This window comes from Lepidothrix coronata, unplaced genomic scaffold, assembly GCF_001604755.1.
Source record: "Lepidothrix coronata isolate B3197 unplaced genomic scaffold, Lepidothrix_coronata-1.0 Scaffold160, whole genome shotgun sequence".
Taxonomy (NCBI): Eukaryota; Metazoa; Chordata; class Aves; order Passeriformes; family Pipridae; genus Lepidothrix; species Lepidothrix coronata.
Window position 1 is genome coordinate 1,724,078 of NW_016690340.1, and position 7,308 is coordinate 1,731,385.

General features: G+C 53.8%; 1 protein-coding gene across 1 annotated transcript in view; it reads right to left on the reverse strand.

Annotated features, from left to right (window-relative positions):
• Positions 1 to 7,308, reverse strand: part of COL2A1 (collagen type II alpha 1 chain) — an 89,454-nt gene that overhangs the window by 56,030 nt on the left and 26,116 nt on the right. The window lies entirely within an intron of this gene.

Sequence of the window (7,308 nt, forward strand, 5' to 3'; positions counted from 1 at the left end):
CCCCTGAGCCTCCTCCTGTCCAGGCTGAGCCCCCCCAGCTCCCTCAGCCTCTCCTCACAGCACTTGTGCTCCACACCCTTCCCCAGCCTCGTTGCCCTCTGGTCCAGAGAAGGGCAACTGGAATCCTGTTATAGTTTGGGTTGGGGTGTCCTGTGTAGAGCCAGGAGTAGGACTGGATCCTGATGGGTCCCTTCCAGCTCAGCATATTCTGTGCTTCTATGATAAATTTATAAGTAAAGATTAGATTTAATATAAAATTATTTAAATAGCATCTGAAATACAAATATATAAGTTGGATTCCAGTTGCTGCAGCTCTTGCCCCAAACTCTCATTTTGGGGCAGAAGCTGCTGCCCAATGAGGTTGTTTGACACTGGATTTAGTGTTTAAACAGCCTCAACACCAAAGCTTTTCCTTGCAGCTTCTCCCCAGCACTAACCCAGGGCCAGCTCTCCACCCTGACACAGCTGAATTTCTGGTTACTACAAGAACCTCACGGATTTGCTTTGAGTTTCAAAGCAGGTTCATTTTCTCTCCTTGCCTGGGAGCAGACACGCTGCTCCTCAAGGACAGGGATTACCTGGGAAGTGATTCTCAGGGCAGGGTCTGAGTCACCAGCTGTGAGAGAGCGGGGTCACAGCCTTCCTGGGAGCAGATTAATCCCAGGCAGGGGGAAGCTGAGGGTGCTGGGAGGGCAGTCCCTGCGGCAGCCAGTCAGGGGAAGGACAGACTGTCAGTCTGGTACCGTAATTCTGTGTTTCCTTTACAAAAAAATCCCACTTTCTGCTGAGTTTTCAGCTTCCCAGGGCTCAGGTGCCTTGTTCCACAGCCAGGCTTCCCCATCTCCTTCCAGTGGCCACCGGTGAGCAGCTCTGCTCCCAAACACTCCCTCTGCCACTGCTGAACCACCAGCACACTTCTGCCTCCTCCCTGGAGGTGATGCTGTCCCAGACCCCCAGGGCAGGGGGTCACACCCAAGCTGGCTTTGCCTTGGGCTCCCCCTTGTCCACCCAACCACCCGCAGAGCACACTCAGCACACCCAACTGACACCTTTGCTACCCCAACTCAGCCCAAAAGCCTGCAGAATGGCTGTTTCCAGCCTGGAAAGGAGATTTCTGAAGTTCAACAGCGCTGCCAAACTCAACTGGCTCCTAAAAGCAGCACAGGAATCTTCCCAAGGCAGTCCAGTGCCAGGGAAACTTGTGCCAGGGCCAACGTCAGCAAGGACAAGCGGTGGCCAGTGGAGCCAGAGCGTAGGACATGGCATTCCAAGGTGAAGCTCATCCCAAAGCAAAGCTCCCCCACCCCCATCAGGGTGCCAAGTGTGTTCTGGGAGAAGTGTTCCCAGGGCTGGGGAGCAGAGCAGCCAGTGCCAGAGGGGACACCTGTGAGAGACACAACATGGGGCTGCAGAACGACCCCTCAGACACCTACGGAGGTGCTTGGGGTTGGGTCAGGAAGTCTCTGCTCAGAGAGCCCAGAAACCACACCCAGAGAAGAGCCAGGCTGACCTTGGGCTTTAGTGCAGATGCCCCAGCAATCCTAAACTCGGACCAGAGCAGCAAACCAGAGCTCAGCAAGAGAAGATGCACTGTCCCATCATCTCCATCCAAGAGACAGAGATGGGACAAGGCACAGAGGTGCCAGGAGATAAAGCACATCCACCAGAAATCCATGGTCCATCCGGGAGGCACAGCCAGAGGCAGGGCTGGAGGCAAAGGCTCTGCAGCCCAGCTTGGGAGAAGGCTGAAGGCACAGGGCTGAGCTTCAGTGGGGCTCCCAGGATGAGGGGCTGGGTGGGGGTCCTGGGTGAGGCTGAGCAGGGTCATTAAGGCCCATCAGTGCTCTCAGAGATCAGCAGTGGTCCTCCACCATCCCATTCCACCCCATTCCTGGGGCTGCATTCCAGAGGAAGGTGTTCCTTGGGGGGCACCCCCAGTTGCAGACCCATAAAAGTGACCATCCCTGCTTTCCTCTGGCTTGTTCACACATGTGAAGCTCATGCTCAGCTTTCCATCCTCCCCAAAGGAGGGAAATGAGGGAAAAGCGAATGACATAAACAACGGAAAACCCAGTTGGAGCCCTGGGGGAGGGTCTGTCAGGCTGAGTCATTTCCCCTGGATGCAGCACCACTGGTTGAGACCTCAAATAACAACCCCAGGGGACAGCCCTGGTGTTTGCTGCCTGGGGCATGGAGCAGATGACCTAATGGGTCTTTCCTCCCTCTAATTCCTGAGTGCCTTGTGCCAGTGTCCTGCCAGGAGTCTGCTCAGGATCACAGCCCGTGCTCTTCAAACTCTGAACTGGAGAGGCTGCTCCATCCCAGCTGGAATCTCATCACGAAGGCTCTCTGCATTAAGGGATGGAAAAGCAGGGCTTTATCCTGGGACAGGGGTTTGCTGGCACCTCACACCACTGACACCACTACAGGCATTCAAAACCAGACTGATGCTCCTCCACTCCCCCCCTGGCATCTCCCATTCCACCACCCTTTGCCCCTTAAAGGACATTTTCAGGCTTGGAGGTTGTGCCTGACCCTCTCTGCACCCAGGGCACCCACGGTGGCAACTCCATGTTTGTTTGGACTCTGCACATGGGCTGGGCAAGGTCAAGGACACCCTCACACAGCACGTTGTGTTTGCAGGACATCAACCCTCCAGCAGCTCTTCCTTCTTCTCCTTCTATCCCACAATATCCAGAATCCCAGAGCAGCCACCCGTGTCCCCTCCTGTGCCACGTTTGCTCCCTGCCGTTCCCATTTCCCTCCTCTCCCCAATAATTCCTCTTTAAGGGCACCTCCAGAAGCCACATGAGGTGAGGTTTAAGCCAGAGCAGAGCTCCCAGTGCCGATTATGCAACAGGATTTCCACCTTGGCCTCCCTGCTCCGGAGAGCAGAGACAATTTGGGTTGGACCCAGCGAGTGGAAGGGGACAGAGCCAAAGCAGGAAGAAAAAGGCACATTTCTCACACAGAGGACCTTGTACCTATTAGAGGGAGAGAGTGAATGCAACCACCCACCCACAGAGGGGACAGAAAATTCCAGGGAAGCGAGACCTTTTCAGAAGAAAGGGCTTAAGCTGGACACGTTGTTTCCGCAGGAAAAACGGGAGCACAGGTTTCTCCTGGAGCTCATTAGGCAGAGCTGAAGTTGTGCTGCCACTCCTTTGTGCCTGCCCAGCAGGGTGGGCTGAGGCTTTTGGGGACAAAGCCTGGGGAGGAGGAAGGGCTGCTGGAAGGCAAGGATGACCCCGGGTAAGGATACAGGGAAAATAGGGCGAGTGTCAGGAAAAGAGTGTTTGGGAGGGGAGAAACGGGATTTTTGCAGGAAACCAAAGAGTTTAAGGGCTGCTAAACCACAATGGGGGTGATGAAACCAGGCTGGCCACAGGAGTGGGGAAGGGGCACCTCAGCCTTCAGCTCCACCATCCTCATCTCTGCAAATCCCAGCTGCCTGAGCCGGGAGCCAGCATAAAACCCTCACCCCATCGACTGGGAGAGAATGTTCACTGAGAGGCTGTTTCCTGCCCTTGTGAGGACACAGGAGGGGTCTGCAAATGTGGAGCAAATCAATATCCTGAAAGCTGAGGAAGGGGAGTCCAAAGACCCTTGTGAAGGAGCACTGGGAAGGGCTGGGAGGGGAGCTCACAAGGGTGGACTGCTCTGTAGGGTTTGGTGCCCTGGCTTGGTTTGGTTTGGGGTTGGGATCTTTTAATAAGAAACCAGAAAAGAAGCCATTTCTAAACTTCCCAAGACGTGTACTGAGAGATCACAGAACCATGAAATAGTTTTGGGTTGGAAGGGACCTTTAAAAGTCACCCAGTCCAACCTCACAGGTCCCTCAGAGCTTCTCAACCATCTCCTTCCTGAGCAGCCAGGAGAGTTAACCCACACCTCGAGCTCTTGGGCCTTAGGAAATGCTCTGGGGAGCTACAAGTCACTCCAGACTTGCCCATCCCTCACCCCCAGGCCACACACACACGTGGGTGCATCTCCTATCCCCTCTTCTCCACACCCCCGCCCCAGATCCTCCTTCCTCTGCTCTGTGCATTCATCTCCTGTCCCCTCCTGGACCACCGACAGCAAATGCTTTTGGGTTGAGCTCAAACCTTCACTCACTCAAGCCAAACATCGTGGCAGTGATGTTTTATCTATATTCAGGCATTAATGGGTTTAGCTGGAGGGATATTTTTAACTGGTTTTCATTGAAACCTGTGCAAGTCCCCACACAGCCACTCCTCAACCTGTTCAAGTCAGTCTTGCAGCAATTAATTATTGAGTTACAGTGAATCAGCACAAACCAGATTTGGATTGCTCTGCAGTGTCTGTCCAGTGGATTAATTTAAAAACAACTAAAAAGCATACCAGTAAAACTTGTGTGACTCTGAGTGGAGACAAGGCCCATAAACATTGGCCCTCAGTGTCAGTAACAAATAAGCTCCTCTTTGTTGCTCCATTGTCAAAGTAAATTAATAGCAAATTCTACAAATTATCACACTCCAGGGGCTTGTTTCCAGCACCAGCTTTCCAAGAGCCTCCCCCTCTGTGGTTTTGTTTTATAGAGTTGGAAGACACGAAAATAAATACACACAAAAGCCATGAAGGGCTGATCCTGGAAACCTCCTCTGGGTGGGAGGGACAGCCCACAGCACAGCTGGGCTTTGTGTCCCTGATTTTCCAAATCCTCTAGTGCTGATCCCGGGATCATTTGGGTTGGAAAAGATCTCCAAGATCACCGAGTCCAAGCTGTGCCCAATGCCCACCTCGTCCCCCAGCCCAGAGCACTGAGTGCCACGTCCAGTCCTTCCCTGGACACCTCCAGGGCTGGGGACTCCACCACCTCCCTGGGCAGCCCATCCCAACATTTAACAACCCTTTCCATGAGGAAATTCCTCCTGATGTCCAACCTGAACCTCTCCTGGCACAGCTGGAGGTTGTTTCCTCTCCTCCTGGAGAGCACACTCACGTTGGTGTGCACAACCCCCCTCCCCAGAACTTCCAAGAATTGTCTGGGTTTGACAGACTTGAAGGTCAGGACCACAGGGAGGTCCCTCCAGCCCCCATCCCTGGCTCCAACAGGGGAGGAGAGGGCAGGAACAGAGAGAGTCTTTCCTGCTGTGTCCTCCCAGCTCCCTGCAGCTCAAGGATTTGCTGATCCAAAGGCAGTTCCACACTCACAGGGACTTGACCTCAAGTCTCTCCTGTCTTGGGGAGCACTGGAGGATATTCCTGCTCAGCTGGCCAAGAGATCCCTGGGCACACTGAGCTTCCATTTCCATCCTTTTGAGCTTTCAGGATGTTTTGTGGAGTCTTAAACCCCTCCCAAAGCAGGATGGGATGTGTTGGTAAAGCCTCAGGAACACGGTGAGGAGTAGGACAATGAGCTGTAGCCCCTCTGCAAGCTGAAGCCCCTCTTCCATCATGGGAAGGGAAGGAGCAGGAAGGGTTTGATTCACCTCCAAACTCCCCTTTTTTCACCAAAAGGCAGGAGGATCAGCAAAACAAACACCAGAAGCAGCAAAACTGAAAAAGCAGAGGTGAGAGAGGCAGAAAGATCTCTGACAAGAGGAAATGCAGTCTCAGGGTTCTGGAACAAAGCCAGAGTTTGATGGGAAATAAGTATTTTTTAAGAATACCTTGGTCCCCTTCTTCTCCATTCCAAGTTGATCTTCACAAATGTTTCTCCAGCTTAACCTCCCATTGTCTCAGAGAAGTTATTTTAAAGTCTGGCAGAGGTTCAGTCTGAGCTATTATTTCAGCAATGTTGAAAGTGTCTTGAGTGAGAGGGGAAGCAGTGGGGTCAGTGTTATCTGCTGCCGCAGACACACACATCTGGGACAGATTACAGCCCCAGAAAATCCAAATAAATACATCCAGGGCGCCCATCCTGGGAATTCCTCTCGTTTCAGCAAATGCAGACTCGATGCACCCCAAAACTGAACCATCCCTCCAAACTCCCCCCTCTCCTGCTCCTTCCACCAGTGATGAATTAATTTGGTTTAGTCTGACGGGGATTTTAAACTGCACATGGAACAAGGCTGGAAAACTGAGCCTTAAACCCGATATCACTGGCAATGTGCAAGGCGAGGCAGCTCGGAGCTGATCCACCCAGATGTTAGTCAGGGCTGAAAGGCAACCAGAGAGGGTCTGATCGTGTGCCAGCAGCCATCTGTCACCCCCAGAACAAGCTCAGGCTGGCTCAGGATCTCTGAGCCTCCTGTTTGCCAAGTTATCATCAAAGTCTCCCAAAACCTGCAGGAAAGAGGCAGCAGGGGAGCAGTGAAAGGTCCTTTGTGCCTTCAGTCCCAGGGGAGCTCGTGCTCAAACACTGGAGCTGCCCCTGAGGGTCAGATATTGCACCTGCAAGGGCAGCCCCACTCTGGGCACAGCTGGAGGGAACCAGAGCAAACCTGGTGTAGAAAGGAGGCTCAGGTGAAGTGCAACCTGTGCTCATGAACATCCCACACATCCCAGTGGGAGCAGGGCCTGTGCTGTCCAAGCTGCACTCATGGATCACAGGCTGTGCTGAGCTGGAAGGGACCCACAAGGATCATCCAGTTCAACCCTCAGCCCTGCACAGGGTCACACCCTGTGCCCCAGAGGATCATCCAAACCCTCCTGGAGCTCTGGCAGCCTTGGGGCTGTGCCCACTGCCTTGGGGAGCCTGGTCAGTGCCCAACCACCCTCTGGGGGAAGAACCTTTTCCTGAGATCCAACCTGACCCTGCCCTGACACAGCTCCAGCCATTCCCTGGGTGCTGTCCCTGGTCCCCCCAGAGCAGAGCTCAGTCCCTGCCCCTCCTCTGCCCCTCCCCAGGAAGCTGGAACTGCCATGAGCTCTGCCCTCAGTCTCCTCTCCTCCAGCTGAACACTCCAAGTGCCCTCAGTGTCCTCCCCCGGCTTCAAATCAAGGCCCTTCCCCATCCTCGTTGTCTCCTTTGGACACTCTCTAATGGCTCTTATATTGTAGTGCCCCAAAGTGCCCCAGCATTCCAGGTCAGGCCACCCCAGGGCAGAGCAGAGCAGGACAATCCCCTCCCTCACCCAGTGATGATGGGCCTGATGCCCCCAAGGACAGGGTTGCCCCTCCTGCCAACTGTCCCCAGGGGAAATGACAACTGAACACACTTTATTTCCCTATGACAACTGAACACACTTTATTTCCCTATGATCCAAACAGATGCTGCCTCCCAGCCTGCTGTGCTCAGTCAGCTCTGCCATGGAGTGGCTCACCCTGGGAATTCAGGGGGTTGCCCAGGTTTCCATCTCCATTTCTGCAGGATCTCCATATCTGCAGGGTAAACTAACTGTG